At 35.1% G+C, this 24,830-nt stretch overlaps 1 long non-coding RNA gene across 6 annotated transcripts in view; it reads left to right on the forward strand.

Annotated features, from left to right (window-relative positions):
• The window catches only part of LOC102552232 (uncharacterized), a 212,956-nt gene extending 189,292 nt beyond the window's left edge, over positions 1–23,664 (forward strand). For all 6 annotated transcript variants that reach the window (XR_010064136.1, XR_010064134.1, XR_010064139.1 and 3 more), the window contains one exon: positions 23,080–23,664. This is a non-coding gene — a long non-coding RNA (uncharacterized LOC102552232). The remainder of the gene's footprint in view (positions 1–23,079) is intronic.
• Positions 23,665–24,830: the final 1,166 nt, after the last annotated feature.

Consider the following 24,830-nt stretch of genomic DNA (forward strand, 5'->3'; position numbering starts at 1 on the left):
CACTAGCTCACCAATTTAAATCATGGTGCAATCCTTGCTTTGGTTTGGCATTGATTCTCAACCAGGAATTAGGAGATGGTTTTTCATTTCTTCCTAGAAAATATTAAACACACTTTCTAACAGGGGTCCTACGAATAGAATTCTTGACCACTGTAACATATCTCCAGCAATAGGACTCTTAAACCTTATACAATTCATGGCTCTAATAGACTTGAACCATAAAACACAAGGTATATAGAAGTATCCTTAATTTTAAGTGAAAGATCTTGCTATGGTTTACTAGCTGCATTCTCTTTAATTTAATACCTTGCATATGTTTATTTAGATGAATATAGAAAATCTGACATATATAAAAAACAAACAGATGATCTAAAATCTTATTTAAGAATGAATACACTCTACCATGGAGCTTTTTAGCTTTAAAACAAAACATTTTGGTGGCAACTGTCTTATTTTACAGTATTCTTCTTAATACTATGTGTGATTTAGTGACACAGAAATTATCATTCATTTTGTTAAGTATTTAACTTTTATACATGGATATTTTTGTCACTTGTGTTATTGTTATATAGCTTCCTGTGCTATATTTACTTATAAAAAATTGAAATTTTATTCATCCATGAGGCTGAGTACTTTCCAAGGCTTTCAGTTTGTGCAGAACATTTCAGTAAAAGTGACTAGAACATGCTTGTATTTTGATGTTTTAATAGTTCATCATAAGGCTTTATCATTTCTCACAGTTATTCTTGTTTTATTAATGTGGCTTTGACAAAATATCATGGCCAAGAACAACTTAGAAGACACAGGTCTCTCTGGCTTACAATTTTAGATTAATGTATATTACTGCAGCAGAGTGATTGAGGAAGGCTCATCCTGCATCCAGAGTTAGGATGAGATGCATGCTGCCTACTTTAACCTGATTTTATGCCACTTATGCATTTCAAAGAACAGGCTATTAAATAATGATACCAACAGTGGTCTGGGTATTCCTACATGAGTTAAGAACCAAGACTATCCTCCAAAGACTAACTTGATCTACATAATTTCTCATTATATATAATTGCTAATAAGTAGATATTAGCCCCAAAATTACAGAATACCCAGGTTACAATCCAAAGAACTCAAGAAAGTTAAGAAGCCAAAGGACCCAAGTGAGGAATCCTTAATCCCACTTGAGAGGGAGAAACAAGAAATCACAAGAGCTGGGGGAAGGGAGGGAGGGTCCTAGATGGGAAAGGGGACAGAGAAGGGAAGAAGGAAACATGATGCGATATTGTCTGGGAAACAGGACTGAAGCCCTGAGGGCCATCTGAAAGAATAGAAACAGACAACCTCAGGAGGTAGGAGATGGAGGGATGTTCTAGAATATACCAGAGACATGGGAGGTGAGATACTCTCAGGACTCAAAAGAAGGAACCTTAGATGAAATGCCCTACAGTGCGGAATGGGAACTTGTAGAGTCCATCTCCGGCAGAAAAACAGGGCACCAAGTAAGAGATAGGGTTGCCATTCCACAGTCAAAACTCTGACTCATTTTTGTTTCTGTCTGAAAAAAATGCAGAGAAAAAAATGGAGAAAAGTCTGAGGAAAAGGAGGTCCGTGACAGGACCAAATTGGGATCCATCTCAGAGGAGGCTCCAAGGTCTGACACTATTACTTATGCTATGGTGTGCTTACGAACAGGAGGCTATCATGACTGCCCTTCATAAGGCAAAACAAGCAGCTGAGAGTCAGATGCAGATATTTATACAGAACCAGAGGACAGAAGCCTAGGCCCCTGTTGTTGAATTAGGGAAAAACTGGAATAAGCTGAGGAGCCGGCCATCCCCATAGGAAGATGAGCAGTTTCAAGTAACCTGGAACCCCATATCTCTGGCACTGAACCGCCAACCAGACAACGTACACCAGCTAATATGAGGCTCCCAACAAATATACATATATACAGCAGACAACTGCAGGGTCTGGACTCAGAGAAGTACCTCAAGAGACTTGAGACCCCAGGAAGTGAGGAGGTATTGTGGGATGGGGATGGGAGTGTTGGGACATCCTCATGGAGACTGGGAGAGGGAGTAGGTATGAGATGAATAACAGTCAGAGTATGTACCAAGAGAGAGATAAAGACTGAAGTGTAAAAAAAGATTAAAGAATAAATATATATATTAAAAATCACAAAAGGATTATGAAAATCTCTTTTCAGGTAATTCTAGGCATATCTGAAAAAGATGAAAGTCTCTACATAATTTCAGCACAACAGCTGACAAGATAAGAAAAATATATTAGATAAAGAATGTTGAAATGCCATTCAATGGAATTTAGAATTGATAATATTGATTTGGTTTATATAAAAGTACTTAGGAAGGAAAATGTGGTGAAAACTACTCAGATTGTATTCAGATTCCATATATTTTTAATTCAGGAAGAAAGAAGGATATTTGCACCATTCAGGAATCCTATGAGGGTATAGGCATTAACATGCATCTTAGGGTCTTATTGATGGAAAGAAACACCATGATCACTGCAACTCCTATGAAGAAAACCAATTTAGTCTGTCTTCCAGTTTCAGAAGTTTAGACCACTATCACCATTGTGAGAAACTTTGTGAAATGCAAGTGGACCTGGTACTAAGGAGATAAAAGTTATACATCTTGATCTGAAGGCAGCAGAAAGGGACTGTATGACACATTTGATGTAGCTTAATCATAGGAGAGATCAAAGCACATACCCATAGTGACAAACTTCAACATACATGGCCAAACTCACTCCAACGAGACCACACTTACTCAAAAGAGGCTATACCTCCTAAAAGTTTCACTCCCTATGGGCCACGGATTCAAACACATGAGTCTATGAGGGACATTCTTGGTTTTTTTTTTGTTTGTTTGTTTGTTTGTCTGTTTTTGTTTTTGCTTTTCTTGTTTTCCCTTGCTTTGTTTTGTTTTTTTCTGGAGATGAACACTGAGCCCAGGGCCCTGTGCTTGCTAAGCAAGTGCTCTACCACTGAGTTAAGTCCCCAACCCCCTTTGAGGGACATTCTTATTCAAAACACCACACCATGGTATTGAAAAATGAACTGGTTAGCAGGGAAAGTCCCATTTAAATGATCTTAAGAACTATTAATCTATGAGAATATGCATGGCACTAGTTTTATTTCACTAGTTTTAGACAGAAGAATGCTCAAAATTAAAGGGTGTGTGTCTTCATTACAAAATATAGGTATTAACTGCATGTAGATTCATTTATGTGAATTGACACAGAGGAAAGATACTGTTGTATATCCTCTCCAGAGAAACCACATGATTATACCATGATAAATGGCATGTCTAGACAAAATATGGACATAAACAGTTTTGTTGGATGGTAATTATATTTCCTTTCAGAGATTTGATTGACTTAATTGTAACTTACTTATTTCACTGCTTCAGTTCACTTCCTGCAAGGGGCAGTTATGAATTAGGAAGCATGAATAAATATTGATGATCAAAATGGAAACCTGGAAATTATTTCCAGTAAGGTTTTCTATTTTTTTTAACTATTAATCTGGAAAGCAGGCTCTACTGAATGGTGTTAAAATTGCCAAAAGTTATACATTTCAGTCATTTACACTTTTTTCAGTAAATACAGTGAGCCATGACTATGTCTGACATCCTTTGTTATTCAATTTTAGAAAATTTCCTATTTTTTAAAGATTTATTTATTTTATATACATGAGTACACTGCTGCTGTCTTCAGACACACAGAAGAGGAAATCAGATCCCATTAGAGATGATTGTGAGCCACCATGTGGTTGCTGGGAATTGAACTCAGGACCTCTGGATGAGCAGTCAGTGCTCTCAACCACTGAGCCATCTCTCCAGCCCCAAAATTTCCTATTAACTAGCCTTGGTTCACAAACTTAGAGCTCATCTTTTATTTGAAAAATAGGAATCATACTGTTGCATTACCTACCATAATAAAATTATGTAAGATAAAGTTTAAGGGTATGAAGTGTAATAGTTACATCTAATATATTTACTTATTTTGTTAAAACACTGAGTTATGATCTTAAAAGTGATAGCTTGTAATTGGTGTTCTGTTTTACAAATATATAGTCAGTTAGTCTAAAATAATTCTGTGCAAATTTCATTTGCAATATTAAATATACATCTTTTGTTGTATTTCAAAATCATGCACTAAGTATGATTTTTGGTCTTATTTTAAAAGTAAATCTGAAAAGTCACCTGACAAAAACAATAGATGTAACATGAAATAATAAAAATGATTGAATGGTATGCCATCTTGAAGATTAATGTCCAAGAACGAATTAAATGTATAATCAAGAAACACTTTGGAACACACAATTTAAATACTTCATTTTTTCTTAATATTTAGAAAGAAATTATTTTGAATAATGCATGTAAAAGAAAACATATTTGTGAACTCTGAAGCTTTCCTGTATAGTGGAGACATCTTACAAACACACTTCAGTGAATTTTGAAAAAAAATTTCCAGTAACTAAACATTTAGGAAGAAGCAAGGAAGAAGTTAAAGATGGTATGGGAGAGGAAAGAACCATTGTTTGAGGTTCTTAATTGCCCACTCATTGAATTTATCCAGATATAGTTTGAGAGAATAAGAAAAGCAATAGAAATAAGTGTATCATGATGTCATACTCGATGTATGCTTATACATACTTAAGAGGTACATCAAGGTGAAGGCTAATAGGGGTCATGGAAGGTACCTTACATTCTGTCATCCACCTATGCTTTTAATGGCCTTTCGATCACTGTTTCAGTGTCTTAAAGCATGTGTATGAATATGAATATTTATATTGTGGTGAATACATAAGATGTATGAGATACAGCAATTTGCCGGGATGATGGAAAGCATGAGAGGATATTAGATAAGAACATGTTATAGAAGAAGAGCTATGATTCAGTGACTTTGGTCTTTGAATGATAGTAATTCCTCCTAAGTAAAATATTACCTACCAAAGCCCTTAGCACTTGTGATGAGAAAATATAAAATGCTGAGAATACAACCAAACAGAATGACAAATGTAACAGGTTGCATTTCAGAAGTAATCCTTTTGAGATTAGGAAGGGCTACTGACTTACTTTGCAAGTAGTGCAGTTGAAAATCACTTAGCTATGGGCATAAAAACTACTAAGCGAGTAGCTTGTCAATATCTTAATGTATATACATTTTATATTGAAATTGTCTGGCTGTAATTATCTTTTAAAGATAAAATGGCAAATAAGTTGAAGAAAGGCAAATGTGGAGGGGAGTGAATTGTGCTTAAACACATGTCACATGCAAGTCAATTGGAACCATGAAGAAGAGGGGTATACAAAAATACAACAAAATGTAGATGCCATTTAGAACTTGGTAGGTTCTACAGATAGAGTTTGTGATAGAATAAATTTTAGTGGTTGAGTGACTTTAATAGTTATGTTAGCTTGACCTTGGGCAATGGAGAAAAACAGTGGATGGATTCATAACTGATATCTTGCCCAATGGTTGGGAAAAGCTAGGTGGCGATTGCTGACTGCAAGAACAAGATTGATGGAAATTCAACTGGGAAATTATTTAATAGAAGGAAATAAAATTATGAATGAAAATGTGAGTACAAAAGCAACTGATAATTTCTAAGGATTTAGAAAGGGGAAAATTAAACAGAGAAGAATGGGGTGAACGGTGTAAGATCTTTATGAAAAACAAAATTACACACTTGATTTCAATGTTTCTGCATGAATGTTTTGTGTCATAACAAATTGTCATACTCGAATATGATAAATACCAATTGAAAACAGTTTGATTTGTGTACTAATAACCTGTGCTGTGTCTGATGGGATACATAATTTATAGGTAAGTATAAGAAAAGCTAATATTTAATTCTTTAACATTGCAAGCTTCCAAATCTCATACTGCTATCCAAAATAAGAATAGCCACCAATTCTCACTTAAAATTAAATACTCCCCTTAGAGCTAATGGAGATGATGAAAAGTTTTAAAAATTAACAGAAAACCACAAGTGGTTTTTGAGAGACTCACATATCATAAGGAATCCAGCCTTAAGGGATAAATCTCCAGTACACATCCTCCATCTATAATTCAGGAAACATTACTGAAAAGGGCAGCAGAATTTTACAATAGTCAGAATAGAAGGTAGTCTGTTTTGAAGTCTCTCCTTGAATGGTTGTATAAAAAAGACTGTACAATAGACTATACTACAAGTTTTTTTGTACAAAATGATGTATAATGTAAATAGCTTGAAATTCCAACACAGAGTACTACATGGGTGAATCATAATTGAGATATAGTATGGGAAATTATCTATGAAGTCTATCTTCCCTTATACTGATATTTATATTATATATTTTAGTGTGCCATGTATTGAGTATATCTATTATGTAAAATATTGCCCAAATATCAACTGCACAAGTTCTATCTTTTAAGAAAAAGGATAACTATGTTACCTAAACTAAATGAATTCACAGTACTTTTTCCTAAGTTTGAGTGTTTTTACTATAAACTTTCATTGCTATGTCTGGTTCATGCTTCTTAATATACAAAAAAGTATATAAAATTTGAATCATAGAAGGTATTCGGTAGTGATCCATCTGTTTCAATTTTGTGGAATAGTTTGGATAATATTGGTATGAGGTCTTCTATGAAGGTTTGATAGAATTCTGCACTAAACCCGTCTGGACCTGGGCTCTTTTTGGTTGGGAGACCTTTAATGACTGCTTCTATTTCCTTAGGAGTTATGGGGTTTTTAACTGGTTTATCTGTTCCTGATTTAACTTCGGTACCTGGTATCTGTCTAGGAAATTGTCCATTTCCTGAAGATTTTCAAGTTTTGTTGAATATAGGCTTTTATAGTAAGATCTGATGATTTTTTGAATTTCCTCTGAATCTGTTGTTATGTCTCCCTTTTCATTTCTGATTTTGTTAATTTGGACGCACTCTCTGTGTCCTCTCGTTAGTCTGGCTAAGGGTTTATCTATCTTGTTGATTGTCTCAAAGAACCAACTTTTGGTTCTGTTGATTCTTTCTATGGTCCTTTTTGTTTCTACTTGATTGATTTCCGCTCTGAGTTTGAATATTTCCTGCCTTCTACTCCTCCTGGGTGTATTTGCTTCTTTTTGTTCTAGAGCTTTTAGGTGTGCTGTCAAGCTGCTGACATATGCTCTTTCCTGTTTCTTTCTGCAGGCACTCAGCGCTATGAGTTTTCCTCTTAGCACAGCTTTCATTGTGTCCCATAAGTTTGGGTATGTTGTACCTTCATTTTCATTAAATTCTAAAAAGTTTTTAATTTCTTTCTTTATTTCGTCCTTGACCAGGTTATCATTGAGTAGAGCATTGTTCAATTTCCAAGTATATGTGGGCATTCTTCCTTGATTGTTATTGAAGACCAGTTTTAGGCCGTGGTGGTCCGATAGCACGCATGGGATTATTTCTATCTTTCTGTACCTGTTGAGGCCCGTTTTTTGACCAACTATATGGTCAATTTTGGAGAAAGTACCATGAGGAGCTGAGAAGAAGGTATATCCTTTTGCTTTAGGATAGAATGTTCTATAAATATCCGTTAAGTCCATTTGGCTCAAGACTTCTCTTAGTCTGTCTACATCTCTGTTTAATTTCTGTTTCCATGATCTGTTCATTGAAGAGAGTGGGGTGTTGAAATCTCCCACTATTATTGTGTGAGGTGCAATGTGTGTTTTGAGCTTTAGTAAGGTTTCTTTTACATATGTAGGTGCCCTTGTATTTGGGGCATAGATATTTAGGATTGAGAGTTCATCTTGATGGATTTTACCTTTGATGAATATGAAGTGTCCTTCCTTATCTTTTTTGATGACTTTTAGTTGAAAATTGATTTTATTTGATATTAGAATGGCTACTCCAGCTTGCTTCTTCTGACCATTTGCTTCGAAAATTGTTTTCCAGCCTTTCACTCTGAGGTAATGTCTGTCTTTGTCTCTGAGGTGTGTTTCCTGTAGGCAGCAGAACCACACAAAGACACAACAAAGAAAGAGAACTTCAGACCAATTTCCCTTATGAATATCGACGCAAAAATACTCAACAAAATTCTGGCAAACCGAATCCAAGAGCACATCAAAACAATCATCCACCATGACCAAGTAGGCTTCATCCCAGGCATGCAGGGATGGTTTAATATACGGAAAACCATCAACGTGATCCATTATATAAACAAACTGAAAGAACAAAACCACATGATCATTTCATTAGACGCTGAGAAAGCATTTGACAAAATTCAACACCCCTTCATGATAAAAGTCCTGGAAAGAATAGGAATTCAAGGCCCATACCTGAACATAGTAAAAGCCATATACAGCAAACCAGTTGCTAACATTAAACTAAATGGAGAGAAACTTGAAGCAATCCCACTAAAATCAGGGACTAGACAAGGATGCCGACTCTCTCCCTACTCATTCAATATAGTTCTTGAAGTTCTAGCCAGAGCAATCAGATAACAAAAGGAGGTCAAGGGGATACAGATCGGAAAAGAAGAAGTCAAAATATCACTATTTCCAGATGATATGATAGTATATTTAAGTGATCCCAAAAGTTCCACCAGAGAACTACTAAAGCTGATAGACAACTTCAGCAAAGTGGCTGGGTATAAAATTAACTCAAATAAATCAGTTGCCTTCCTCTATACAAAAGAGAAACAAGCCGAGAAAGAAATTAGGGAAACGACACCCTTCATAATAGACCCAAATAATATAAAGTACCTCGGTGTGACTTTAACCAAGCAAGTAAAAGATCTGTACAATAAGAACTACAAGAAACTGAAGAAAGAAATTGAAGAAGACTTAGAAGATGGAAAGATCTCCCATGCTCATGGATTGGCAGGATCAATATAGTAAAAATGGCCATTTTACCAAAAGCGATCTACAGATTCAATGCAATCCCCATCAAAATACCAATCCAATTCTTCAAAGAGTTAGACAGAACAATTTGCAAATTCATCTGGAATAACAAAAAACCCAGGATAGCTAAAGCTATCCTCAACAATAAAAGGAATTCAGGGGGAATCACTATCCCTGAACTCAAGCAGTATTACAGAGCAATAGTGATAAAAACTGCATGGTATTGGTACAGAGACAGACAGATAGACCAATGGAATAGAATTGAAGACCCAGAAATGAACCCACACACCTATGGTCACTTGATTTTTGACAAAGGAGCCAGAACCATCCAATGGAAAAAAGATAGCATTTTCAGCAAATGGTGCTGGTTCAGCTGGAGGTCAACATGTAGAAGAATGCAGATCGATCCATGCTTATCACCCTGTACAAAGCTTAAGTCCAAGTGGATCAAGGACCTCCACATCAAACCAGACACACTCAAACTAATAGAAGAAAAACTAGGGAAGCATCTGGAACACATGGGCACTGGAAAAAATTTCCTAAACAAAACACCAATGGCTTACACTCTAAGATCAAGAATCGACAAATGGGATCTCATAAAACTGCAAAGCTTCTGTAAGGCAAAGGACACTGTGGTTAGGACAAAACGGCAACCAACAGATTGGGAAAAGATCTTTACCAATCCTACAACCGATAGAGGCCTTATATCCAAAATATACAAAGAACTCAAGAAGTTAGACCGCAGGGAAACAAATAACCCTATTAAAAATGGGGTTCAGAGCTAAACAAAGAATTCACAGCTGAGGAATGCCGAATGGCTGAGAAACACCTAAAGAAATGTTCAACATCTTTAGTCATAAGGGAAATGCAAATCAAAACAACCCTGAGATTTCACCTCACACCAGTGAGAATGGCTATGATCAAAAACTCAGGGGACAACAGATGCTGGCGAGGATGTGGAGAAAGAGGAACACTCCTCCATTGTTGGTGGGATTGCAGACTGGTAAAACCATTCTGGAAATCAGTCTGGAGGATCCTCAGAAAATTGGACATTGAACTGCCTGAGGATCCAGCTATACCTCTCTTGGGCATATACCCAAAAGATGCCTCAACATATAAAAGAGACACGTGCTCCACTATGTTCATCGCAGCCTTATTTATAATAGCCAGAACCTGGAAAGAACCCAGATGCCCTTCAACAGAAGAATGGATACAGAAAATGTGGTACATTTACACAATGGAATATTACTCAGCTATCAAAAACAACGAGTTTATGAAATTCGTAGGCAAATGTTTGGAACTGGAAAACATCATCCTGAGTGAGCTAACCCAATCACAGAAAGACATACATGGTATGCACTCATTGATAAGTGGCTATTAGCCCAAATGCTTGAATTACCCTAGATGCCTAGAACGAATGAAACTCAAGACAGATGATCAAAATGTGAATGCTTCACTCCTTCTTTAAACGGGGAACAAGAATACCCTTGGCAGGGAAGGGAGAGGCAAAGATTAAAACAGAGACTGAAGGAACACCCATTCAGAGCCTGCCCCACATGTGGCCCATACATATACAGCCACCCAATTAGACAAGATGGATGAAGCAAAGAAGTGCAGATCGACAGGAGCCGGATGTAGTTCGCTCCTGAGAGACACAGCCAGAATACAGCAAATACAGAGGCGAATGCCAGCAGCAAACCACTGAACTGAGAATAGGACCCCGGTTGAAGGAATCAGAGAAAGAACTGGAAGATCTTGAAGGTGCTCGAGACCCCATATGTACAACAATGCTAAGCAACCAGAGCTTCCAGGGACTATGCCACTACCTAAAGACTATACATGGACTGACCCTGGACTCTGACCTCATAGGTAGCAATGAATATCCTAGTAAGAGCACCAGTGGAAGGAGAAGCCCTGGGTCCTGCTAAGACTGAACCCCCAGTGAACTAGACTGGTGGGGGGAGGGCGGCAATGGGGGGAGGGTCGGGAGGGGAACACCCATAAGGAAGGGGAGGGGGGAGGGGGATGTTTGCCCGGATACCGGGAAAGGGAATAACACTTGAAATGTATATAAGGAATACTCATGTTAATAAAAAAAAAATTTGAATCTTCTTTTGGAAATCTTAATAGTGTAATAAGTGCAAAGGAAGCTAATTACATTTTTTACTAATATCAGAGGTAATTTAAATGTTCATTAGACAAAGTAGATATTATTTTTGTGAGATCCAACTGTCAAGAATGTGAACTATTTTCTGTTCATGTGGTTTCATTCTTAATATATATTTGGTCTGTATTTATATCAACTGAGTAGAATGTACTTGAAGCATTTCACATTTTTGATTATTGGGATTAGACTTAGATGTGATTAATGAAACCATAGCACCAAGTGCTTCCAAAAAAATTGGAGAGATATTATAATAGCACATCTGAAAGCTTTAGAACAAAAAAAAAATGAGCATACCAAACAGGAGTAGACTACAGGAAACTATCAAATTGATCGCTAAAATTGACGTTATAGAAACAAAAAGAACAATACAAAGAATCACTTAAACAAAGAGCTGGACCTTTGTAAAAATCAACAAGATAGACAAACACTTATTCAAACTAAATGAGCACAGAGGGAGAATATCAAAAATCACATAATGAAAAATGAAAATAGGAACATAACAACAGACACAGAGTAAATCCAGAGAGAATCATTAGAATTCATAATACTTAAAACACATAATGTTAAAAACCTTAGGTTAATGAAGACTTTGTTTGTGTTTTTCTTTGTTCTGTTGTTTTATATTTGATTAAGATGAAGGGGCTTGCAACCCCATAAAAACAATGCCAACCAACCTGAATTCCCAGGGACTAAACCACTACATGGCTCCAGTTACATATGTAGCAAAGGATGGCCTTGTTGGGCACCAGTGGGTGTAGAAGCCTTTGGTCCTGCCAAGGCTGGAATCCCCTACCCACACCCCTGAGTGTAGGGGAATGTCAGGGCAGGGAGGCAGGGAGTGTGTGGTTTTGGAGGGGGAACACCCTTATAGAAGGGGGAGTGGGAGGGAATGGGGACTTAATGGATCAGAAAGGAGTAAAGAGAATAACATTTGAAATGTAAACAAAAATATCTAATTTAATAAAAAATGGTATATTGGATATCATTTTTAAAAAATAAAGTAGGTAATACTAATTGTACCTTGAAGACTTCTCTTTTTTTATCTTATCTTATATAACCAGTTTGAAACTTCTAGAATCTGCATCTTATGTTTGTTTGTTTTTTTTCTTTTCTTTTTTTTTTTTTTTTTTTTTGGAGCTGGGGACCGAACCCAGTGCCTTGCGCTTCCTAGGCAAGTGCTCTACCACTGAGCTAAATCCCCAACCCTTATATTTGTTTTATTATGTCTGCATTTGTTGGAGTCAGCTTATGGGTGGAGATTCCTAGAGGACAACTTGCTCCTAAGCATAAAAAAGTATCATTAATAGTGTTAGGATCTGGTGCTAACCCATGGGATGGGTCTCAAATTAGGTTGTATTGTGGCTGACCATTGCCTAAGTCTCTGCCCCAACCTTGGTGCCTGCCTTACTTCCAGACAGGATAAATTTTGGGCTGAAATTTTTGTGAGTGAGTTGGTGTCCCTATCACCACACTGGGGTTCCTGCCTGGCTATAGGAGGTGGTCTCTTCAGGTTTCATATTCCCAATGTATTGAGTCACAACTATAGTCATCCCCCATTGATGCGTTGGCTGCTCCTTTTATTCCTCTGTATTATCTTGAAGATGCCCTCACTTCCTCATGCCTGTCAGTTGCAGATTTCCATTAATTTTCATGGCTATTTAGCCATATTTTCTGTTCTTCTTCACAGCTGATCCCGAATACCCCATTTCCTCCACATCTACCCTCCCTCCCAGTTTTCTCTTTGCATCTTTGCATCTACCTATTACAACTATTTTATTCCCCCTTCTGAGTGAGAATCAAGTTTCATTGCTTGCTCCCTCCGTGTTTAGCCTCTTTGGGTTTGTGGAGTGTAATATGCTACCTGGCCTATATTGTATGACTAATATCCACTTATAAGTGAGTATACACTATGCATGTCCTTTTGGGACTATGTTACCTCACACAGGATGATATTCTCAAGTTCCATCCATTTGCCTGCAAAATTAATGATGTCTTGGTTTTTAATAGCTTAATAGTATCCCATTGTTTAGATGCGCCATACATTCTCCATCTACTCTTCAGTTAAGGGCATCTAGGTGGTGTGCAATCTCGGGTTATTATGAATCAAGCTGTTATGAAAATAATTGAACAACTATGTGAGGTATTAGAGCATTATTTGTAACATAAACCTGTAATCGCTATCCAGAAATTATAAAGTCCAGCAATTCCTTGTTTACTTTACTTTTCTAATTTTCCATTGTGTTTCATTTCATAACTATAGAATTTAGATTGTATTAAGTGAAGTGTTGCTTTGCCTCAAATATTCTGTGCATATATATATATAGATATATATATACATATATATATAGATATAGATATGTGTGTGTGCATGTTATGCAACCTCCTGAGATATATTCTTTGTAATCAGTACAATATATTTAAGTGTATATGCAGATATTATGAGAAATTCTCATATTATATAAGTTCCTGGGAATCACCACATATTTAATACATGAAAACTACTAAAATTACTGCCTTTCTTGTTAATGTTAATTTGGGTCTGCCATTTATATCTAATACATTTTTATTGAAATTTCTGATAATTTTTCAAATTTATAATTTGTTAGAAGAATTCTTATTCCCTTACATTTTTTCTATGATTTATATTTGTGTGTCATTCACAGACTCTTTTCTGATTATGCCTTAAAACTACTTAAAACTTTGATTTATCTAGTGCTCTAACTACAACAGATAATCAATACAGTGTCCCTGATTCTGGATTTATTAATTGGGTGAAACACAGTTGATCTATTTATTCCTCTAGAACACCACTTGTCAAGTCATCCATGTTTGCTTTGCATCACTATCATCAAAGACAGTTTGATGTACAACCTTCTAAAACAAACTTCTTTTGATATTTCTTCAGCTCTAAAATCCTGAGTTCCTGATATTGTCCCATCTAGGGATGAGCAGAGTTCATAATTCCTTCTTGCTGACTTGAAAATACATCATTAAAAAAGCCTGTCAGTTGTCCACTTGACTGTGTGATGTGAGTTATTAGTTCTCTGAATTCTGAGAAAATTATTACCATGGGACATCTTGAGATGTGGATTATATTTCATTAGACCCCTATACACATCACTTATAGCAAAATAGTTGCCTAAATTCATGGCCAAATTCAAGGTTGTATTTAGAATTGTAGGCTAAATGCTGAAAGGGGTTTTTCATATTTATTCAAAAAATAATATGGCGTGATGGAAGAAAATTATGAAACATGTTAGGTATGGATTTGTGCAATTATGATAGAATAAACATACTTTAGCATACTAGTGGTTTTGTCCTGTAGCCTTTATATAAAATTAATGTACAAGTAATTGTTACTTTCGCTGGCCATATGGAGATTGTCTTTATGTATACAAAAAGAGGATTAATTAATTCTGAAATTGAATTCTTTTTCTATTGTTTGAAAATTTCATACATATATATAGTGGCTTTTGATAAAAATCCACCCTTTGATCTTTATCCTGAAAACCTTTCTCTATTTCTATTTCTTTTATACCTTTCTAACAGCAGTGTTCTTTTTTCTTCTTTTTAACCCATTGAGTCCAGATATTACTTCAATGAATGCAAAGGTAGACTGGAGTATTGTCAAATCTTATACTATAGCATAGGTAGCATCAGAGGACATACATCCTTGAAAAAAATAATTTTTTTCTCTGATAGTAGCCATCAATTGCCAATAGTACGTCAGCTTCTGTTAGAAATTTGTGATCCTTTCTCTTATGGTTTAGTTGTTCTTATGCAGGTCTTATGCAGACAGAGCTGCTGTGCATTCATGTGTTCAACAGCCTATTCTATGTGGATATCACCATTTGATTGCAGCATTCTATTATCTCTATTTTATTGTAAGCTTTCTGCTCTCTCTTGCAATAATACCAAATCTTTGTGAGAAAGGGCTGTATTATAGGTGGCCCCAAAATACTGAGCATTGCACAATCTATTTCTTATTCTCTGTCCCTTGAATGGTTCTGTAAGTCATCATCTATTGAAACTGAAAAATCTTCTCTAAAGACTAGAGGTAAGTACATATAGGGCAGTTTAATACTGTATACATTTAGCTCAATAACATTGCTGAGTTTTCTTGGACCTGTGATCTAACTACATATCAGCTATGCTTCTATTTAATCTCACCAGAAGTGAATCCTTTCTCATCAATCAAGCCTTAGTCTAATCAGAATTAGTTGATTACCTCCATATTATTACTATCAGAATCCCACAGTGAACATATGTGAGCTATTGGTCATTATAATTTATACAGTTCACATGTGGCAAGTAATATTGTTTTCTTTTCTACTCTGGTATCATGCATAGCACATTCCAGCATCATGAAAGCTAACGAATAGGGCTAATTGTTCCAGGTCAGTACCACCTTGATTTCTGCAGATTTTATGATTTTAGGATTCAATACCATTAACAGTAAGAATTTAACATCAGTTTAATTAGAGAAATGAATATCAAAAGCAATAGTTTTAATGTTGTGGGGGTTTTGGGATCCTACTAACCAGTAACTTAGAAAGAAGTGCCTCATATAAGCTGATTCGAATTTGGGTTGCAAATCTCAATTTTGTTGATTGGACTAGGAATTAGGTTTTACTGTTACTCAGTAAAGACAAAGTTAATTCACAGTCTAATAACTGAGCTACATAATGTACTTGGTTCTCTTACTTTCAGGCATGTAAATAATGGCTTCTTGGGAAAGGGTTTCTTTTCATAATAGTGTGTGGATGAGCATGTATGAGTGTGCACTCACATTTCTCTCTGTGTGTATGTGTATGTGAGTATGATGTTCATGCCCATTTGGATGTCATAAGACATTGTGAAAATCAGTTGTCTTTCCTACTACAATGTTTCTATAGAATAAACTCAAATAGCTAGGCTTGATGACAGGGACCTTTCCTTACTGAGCCAACTTGATGCCCTTATAATGTGGTTTCTATGAATTGAATGGATTGGCATGACAGTAAACTTCTTCTTTCCTAAAGTGAACAAAAACTCTATTCTTTAAAATTTGGACTCCAGATTTATTTTTTATTAACTGAGAATAGCATAGCCTATCAAATTATAGAGAATATCTGCAGAAGTCTTTCATTTTTTATAAAATGAACTATTTAATTTTATACAAGAACTAATGAGAACTCTTTAAGAAAGCTCCAACCTAAGACTGGGTCACACTTGTACTTTATTACCAGCTACAACTTTACAGTATCTCCTTTTTGTTGTAAGAATTTATGGACTGATAAAGAAATCTTGACTATCAAAGAGGACATGGATTACCTTCCCATTCCTGTAGACTAAAACACTACACTGTTTTATAGGAACTACCACGATTAGACCACAAACAGTCAGTTACTTCTATGATTCTATGATTTCAATTTTTCTTTGAGTGACTCTGAAGAGTATTTGTGTTAGAAATAACAAAGCCTTACATTTATACCAATAAGTTATTGATATCTAAAGGTAGAACAATTTGTTTCATTATTTTATAAATAGCATCAACAAATTTATCCTGCCATACAAAACATTGAAGAGGTTTTTATGAATACAAAATCATAAAGGTGGAAATAAGTCCAATCACAGATGGATCATAATCTTGTTAATTTTGTGAATTAATTATTCTTAAGCATGGAATAACATTAGTTTATAACCTCGAATTTATATTAGGCCCTCGAAATCATATATGTTATGCTGAATACAGAGAAAATTCAGAATTATTTATCTGTATATAAATTCACCACCGTTTACTGCATCAATTTTGGAATTATAGAATATAACACACTATACTTTTATAAAAAAGTACTTGAGAAAACACACTTCAATCAGAGTTTAACTTTTGTTAAGTTCTCATAGCATGTAATAGCTTACATGATAGGAAGGAGCATAATACATTTGATGATGTTTCTATTACAATAACATTTAGAGGATATCTGGTGAGCTTTCATTTTTTTCATTAAAACAAAGGTCAATACGAGGTTACATTTCTACAGTCAAAATGCAGAGATAGGAACTATAGTATATATTTGAAAGTGACCCTATTCATTATAGCACAATATAATCCCTTAACAAATGCTTGCTTCCGGCTCTCAACAATCTTTCCTTTACTAGGTGCAAATGTCATTGAGATTGAAGATAGGATGTATGTATTATTTTCCACTTCAATTATAAGTTAACATTATTCTCTGTCCTTACAAAATACAGAAAGATGGCTAACGTTGACATAGATCTTAAATATCGAGTGTAGATTTTGTTGCTCTTACATATTTGTAGCAAGAAGGACCATGTGTGTATCTTGTTTGATGGCAAATATACTGGGTAAGAGTTATTACTGTATATGTTTCAATTAGTTACAGAAGGCCAGAAAACATAGAGGATGAGGATCTCAGAATTCTACTGAGGGGAAAGATTTAAGGAAACATGGCAAAGAAAGCAGTTACTGTTGAATATGAAATATTGTTCCTCATCACACATTTTGACTTTTGGTTGAAAGTCCATTTTATTGGATATTAGGATGGCAACCAGGCAACATACACATGATGATATGAGGCCCCCAACATATGTACAGCAGAGAATTCCCGGGTCTGTGTTTAATCAGAGAAGACACATCTAACTCTCAAGAGACTGGAGACACCAGGAAGTTTAGAAATCTGGGGGGTGGGTAGGGTGGGGACATCCTTGTGCAGACATGGTGGGCAGGGGATGTGTGGGATACGGAACTGTCATGGGGTTTACCAGGAGGGGAATAAAATCTGGAGTGTAAGAATAATTTTAAAAAAATTAAAAAAGGAGTTATTGTTAACTAGAACTTTGCCCCAAAACAAGCGAATGAAGTTGTTTTTAAATGAGGCTTACATTTTCCTCATTTGTCTTTGATGGATCACAGAAAATTCAAAAATAATGATTAATAATTCATGGTCAGTAAAGAGTAGGCTAATTTGGATGTAAGTACACAGTACTATAGTTGAGCCAATTCTATGCGTGTCTGACATTAGGAGACAGAATGTACATTCCGATACACAAAAAGATTGATAAGGATTCCATTTTGTTGGAAGTTTTGCTTTTTAATTTTTGTCTTACTTCACATTTTTCCCAATCCTTTTGATTTTGCATTGCGGCTAACATCATTAGTGAGCTTTAATATGCCCTAGATATTAGAGGAATTTATCAGTATATTTATTGAGAGAAATGATAATGTTGAGGCTCTATATTAGAACCATCTAATTCTACAACCCTATATACACCATAATCCCATGCATTGGAAGCCCTGTTTTATTATATCTGAAGATATTATTTTCATTTTTCTCTTCCCTAAATAAATTTATACATAGATGTTCTTTACCCATATGCTCAGTTCTCTTAAGATTACACAAAATAAAACATCTGGGAATTTTTTTTAAATAAATTATAAGAGTTTTTTTCAAATTAATCATGCAAATTTGATATTTTAGATGGAATAAAAAAATCTCTGTGAGGTTGACTGAGATAACCCTTTCATAGTCTATAACTACTAATCTAAGCCTCTCATATCAGACTTTAAACCTAATGTTAGCTGAGACTCAGGGGGTGATCACATTAAACAAAGAGTTTTATTATGGGGGGGATTTGCAATGATACAAACAAGATATCATATTAAAAAAGAGTATGTTTTCTACTATGGGGATGTTTTTGCAGCTTCACAGCTGGTATAACAAGATGAATATTATATTAAGAGTTAAAATGATTGAACAATTTTATTTTTATGTCATATATTTGACTGAATGTTATATGCATAGATTTAACTTAAAAGTGTAAAAATTAATCCATTAAAATCAAGAGTTGCTTTCTGAGTAACACTATTTCTAAAAAAATGGCAGAGGTCATACAATCTGGACAGTCACTGTGCATAACACACAAGATAAACAATAAAGGAAAGACAACTTTGCTACCCCTTTTTATTGGTGGGTCTCTCTCTCTCTCTCTCTCTCTCTCTCTCTCTCTCTCTCTCTCTCACACACACACACACACACAGAGAGAGAGAGAGAGAGAGAGAGAGAGAAAGAGAGAGAGAGAGAGAGAGAGAGAGAGCCAGGAATAAGACTTTATATATTTTTTAACATGTTTCTGTTTTAAAGGGATAGCAGATAATACATGAGAAACAACTTTTCAGATAATTTTGCAAATGAAATGGTACTCATAATAATTTCAATTAATTCTTTTATCCAGAATAATCATTTTCCAAAGCAAGTGCTCTTTGAGTTGCAAAGATTTAGGTATGCCTTGGGCATTGAATCTTTGATCTAATTTCCTACATACTCTAATAATATCTTGTGGCAATTGAGGAATACAAATTAAGAATGAGATCACATGTGTGAAATATTTAGTACTTTTGTCTAGAGCTCGGAAAACAGTTAATTAAAAGCTATGTTTTGCCTTTTTCATGAGCTTAATGGAATGAAAATTCACCATAGGATAAACCTGTGCTTCTCCTTAGGTATTACTAGAATGTAGCTAATCAACAATACAATGATAAACTTATTTTTTCACATGATTTAGTGGCTAATGGAAGGCATATTAACATATCTCTCCCATGGTAATTATACTTATATGACAAAACCTCTGTAGAACAGATAAGCTGAATATCAGCATATTGGAATTTGATTTCTTGTATTCCTGGACCAAATGAGTGAAATTGGAGATCATGGATGAACTAAAAGAAAAAACAAACTATAATTGACAACATTTATTTCACTCCTTAGTGAATTGATGACAAAGGGCACATTATGAGCTAAAAGCATTGTTATATAGGTAAAGAAATATATTCGCACCAAGAATATGCTTCTTGAAACAGAATATTTCTTATCTAGCAATTTCCTCTGAGATTAAAACCATATATATATATATATATATATATAATTACATTTCATGTTCTATATATTATATACAATATAAATTATATATAAAATCATATATAGAATTATATATAGTAAAAATGACTAGACTCTCTTGGTTCCCATTACATATATATATATAGACAAGTCCAGCATCATAGAATATGCAGACACCAGCCAGCATAACCAGTATGAAGGAGAGAAACTAAAGTACTAGAAGAATTAAGAGACCAAAGTAGGTAATTGGAAGAGGCTTGGATCAACTGAGCCACCAGGAATGAACATCCTCTTTCCCGTTGAGTAATCTTTACTTATTCCATGTGCTCCTTTGAGCTATCACCTATGCTGGCATAAGTTCTAGGTTTACGTAGCTCTCTTTGTATCACATCTGCTCTGATAACTAACCCCTAACGTATTTTCTTTTAAACAATCCCAATAAAAATCATTGATTCACCATGTTGGTTTTTGGTGAGGGCCATATTGTGGTCTCTCACAAGTTCCCTGTCTGGAGGGAAAAGTGTTGTTTACTCCTCCCTATCAATAATGTCACACTTCAATAGTTTTCTGAAACCTAAAACTAATATGGACACTTAAAAAGTAACTGGTTAATTGTTGAAGGTGAAGTAGAGATTATACTGTAATATACTGAGTCATACATATCTATGATCGCTTTACACCCATGCAACTATTTAAAGTGTATCTCTATAGAGAAGGAAAAGTACTATATTCATTTTCCTGTAACTCTATGTTTAACAATCTTCCAATATTGAAGTGGGCACTAAAATGTGATGATAGGCTCATAACACCAACCTTGTCTGTTTTACAAGTTGTTCCCAGTTAGGAAACAGTGTAATCATTAAACCACCAATTCAGTATATCTAATAATATCATTTCATTATTGGTGGGAATTCTAACATACCTAGCTACTTCTTAAATAATTTGGCAAAAATAAATAAATTAAAAATTTTATCAGAATACATTGCTAGTACTCTTGGGCACTTTGCCTAGTAACTTCAAAATATATGTATACTAAAATATTCTGATAAATAATGTTATAACTTTTACTCATATTGCCATCAAATTGAAGAAACAAATACCTTTATAAGTCACTAAATAATTAATTTATGTTATGCAAACAAAGAAAATACATTTCAGTGTGAAAAATAATTAAGCCCTCTACTTGTAAAAAAAATCAATTTATGTTCAATGTATAGGCATTAGTAAAAGTAGCCAGTGTGTTAAGGCCACATACTATAGAATTCAAAGTTTATCACATCTTGAAAAAACAAATATGTAGAAAAAATAAAAATATGGATAATTTTCAAATATTTACAGGAAACAGAGGACTTATTTACATGGGCACATTTTTTCAAAATGGCTGAGGATACTTTGTAGCACAATGTACTTGTGGATAACAACACTTTTGAGTTGTCAAACTTCACAGACTGTTACATTATGGATGGAAAACTTTCATAGAAATTAGTATTAATAAAAAGGTCTTAAAATGGGCTAAGTTCCTTATGTGTCCTGTTATTGCCTCAAAATATTTAAAAAAATTTAAGGAAGGCAAGGGTGAATTTGGTCAGGGGTCATGAACGTACACCACCACTACATGGATGTTATTGTCACAGAGTTTCAAGGAGGCTGTTCATACTGCTCTCTTCACTACATGTAGGAGAAATGATAATGTAATATATAAGTGTCTTTTTTTATACAATTCAGCAGATCAGCCCTTGGAATTGTATCAAATTGAGTCACAATGCGTATTTCCACATCAGTTAGGTCCTACAGCTTTTAAATAAAACGAAAAACAATAACAAAATATTTCCCACCGTTTTGGAGGAAGGGGAGTTCAATATCAAGGCATCATATGATTGAAATCTTTTGTAGGGCTCTTTCAATGGCAAAGTAAGACACCTTTCTTTAGCCTCTATTTATGAGGGTACCTCTCTTTTTCATGAAGCTCTGTCATCATGAGTAAATTCCAAAAGTTCATTCACTTTAAAGACAACTCAATGTAGATGGAGTGGTCAAAGGATTCATGGGTAAGTTTTTAGGTATTAAGATGCATACACACCTTTAGTATAAAAATACATTACTTTGTTTGGTCACTATACAGGGCATAAAAGAAACAACTTGCAGTAATAATAAGTCATGAAGCATCAAGATTTTGGTCAAAAGAACTAAGATGTTTTTGTAGGCAAGAATAGTCCACATTTACAAAGAAAAAAATATACATAATGAACCTGGTGCATGTGGAAATATATCTAATAAAAAATATCAGAAAAAAACCCTGGACTTTAAAAGAGAAAAATAATAATAAAAGAAAACAAGGGAGTACTATTACCTCTTTTTTAGCAAATATCAATGAAATAGCTCTGTTAGATAGTCTTCAGCAAAGAGATGGTGTACATACACTTTATTCTGACTAACTAAGGACAGGATATAAACCTTTGGAGGGTGAATTTTTATGGTGGATATAAGATCACTGGCTATAGAGCTTGATGTACAGTAAATGCATCATTTATATGTATAGGTATTACAGAAATCCCAGGTATTCCTGGGCGGGTTCCTATAGGGAAAGAGGAAATTGAACTTCTAGAATTGCCAAGGATTATATGACATTCCTCAGGTAGAAGATTGGGGTCCCCAGATCAGGCAGGGAAAAGGAACACACACAAAGAAAAGGGAGTTTTGCTCCTAGTTCAGAGAACCTATCCTGATAAAGTAGACTACAAAATTGACTGTGGGTGTGCAACACATAAACACATCTAATGCCTGGTTAGGCAAAATGAGAGCCAAACTCAAATTGGGTTGACCCTAGAGCGTTTCTATATCTCTACTTTGTGTATCTAGGCCTAGACCTGTAAGCTTCTAGCCTTCCTCTTCCAGACTCCATCTTCTAACCTAGGCCTAGAATGTTTTAGCCTTTGAGACTTAGTGCTGAATAAGCTTACTCTTTCTTATTCTTTTCTGAACTCTGACTAGCCTGTTCAACTCAACTATTCTAGCTCAAACTCCCCTCCATGCTGGCAGATTCAAACTGGCTTCTTTCAGCTTCTCACTAAATTTCTCAGCTTAGCCTAAAACTAGCTCTGGCAATTTGTGTGTAATTCTTTGCCTCCTTATTCTCTGACAGGCCTCTGCTGACCTGTACTACAAGAACTACAAAAACTGAACAGAACTGGACAGAACTGAATAAAAAGGAAGAGAACTCCAAGAAATTGACAGAACTCAACTGCATTCTACTGAACTGCACTGAACTCAACTGACTGAACTCATCTGACCTCTGCTGCATTGCATAAATTCAGCTGAAATGCACCTTCTAAACTGCTCTCCACTCCAACTCACTCTGCATTACTCTCCTAAGTGGCCTCTCCTTCCTGTGACCTTATGAGAGTTGAGCATATCCGATCTCTGACTCATTTTATCAATTTTTTCTCTTATCTGTCACATTGTCTCTTCCTCCTTTATATACAACTTTCTAATATGGCTTCTCCCTTTCACAAACTAACCATACCTAAATTGTTTGGGATTGAATGTGTGTAGTAAGGGCATGTCTGCATTCCATCCAGAGGGAACAAACGTGCATCTGTGTTCCCGCCATCACACAGACCTAGTTTTTTGGATGTGATCTCATGCCATTTTGCCATTTTGCTGATGAGGGAAGCCATGTTGCTGGATTAAAATTCCTCTAGACATCTTTAATGAACACTTGAATGGACAATTCGTACTTATTTTATTCAGTTTCTTTGATGTTTAGGAAATAATTGTCTTAGTTATTTTTCGATTGCTGTGATATTATACAATATCCAAAAGCACCGATGAAAGAGAACATATTATTTACTAGGGTTGATGACATTATGTTGGATAGCATGGCAAAAAATCAGCCAAACATCAGTTGGAGCAGTAGCTAAGAGATTGCATCTTAATTCAAAAGCATGAGGCCATGAGAGCTAATTGGGAAGGAATCACATATACTTTTGGAATCTCAAAGCCTATCCCAGTAACAGTTTCTGCCCACCCCAGTAACACAGCTTCTCAAACAAGGCCAGATCTCCTAATCTTTCCCAAACCTTTCCCTAGCTAGGAACAAGTATTTAAGTGTATGTCCTTATAGACACTATTCACAATCAAACCACCCCATTCATTAACCATTTTATTTATTTAAATATATATTTTGCTATAGTCTGAATTAGATCTGGTGCTTAATAAATGGTAGTTAACTATTCTACCACTGAGCTGGAAACAGAGAGAGAGAGACAGAGAGAAAGAGAGATATGAGAGACAGACAGAGAGACCGAGACTGAAAGAAGATGTCTAGATAGAGACAGACTGAATATGCAAGTTTTTATGGATATTCTTGGAAGTGTAATCCTATTGTTCAGGCCACCTGAATAACTGCTATCACCAACACGCATTAGCAGACTGCACTTATCTTTGTTTAGAATCTGGTTTTCAGATGGAGTTAGCGCGTAAAATATGTATTCAATAATTAAGAGGATTTGGATTTTGGTTTTTAATTTGGGGCTTATTTTGGGGGGATATTTGTTTGAGAATATGAGTGTCCATTGGAAATAACAAATTGTGATTAATTTATAAAATCACAGATGTCCTTAAATGAAAAATACTTGTAGAAAATTTAAAAACCTATTAATCTAAAGTTAAATTTAATTTCTTTACATGAACTCTGCTGTTAGCATGTGGTAAGAAACCATGACATGTTTACAGAAACGTTTTGCTTTTATTTGCTTAATATAATAAATGGCTCTTTAACATTAAGATTCTTTTAGTAAAGGAAACTATTCATGGAAGAGTCAAAACTGAATATTTAAAATACTACCTAAAATTTGGTTCCTTTGCTTGTTCTATAAGAAAATAACTAGTGAT

Source organism: Rattus norvegicus, chromosome 2, assembly GCF_036323735.1.
Source record: "Rattus norvegicus strain BN/NHsdMcwi chromosome 2, GRCr8, whole genome shotgun sequence".
Classification (NCBI taxonomy): domain Eukaryota; kingdom Metazoa; phylum Chordata; class Mammalia; order Rodentia; family Muridae; genus Rattus; species Rattus norvegicus.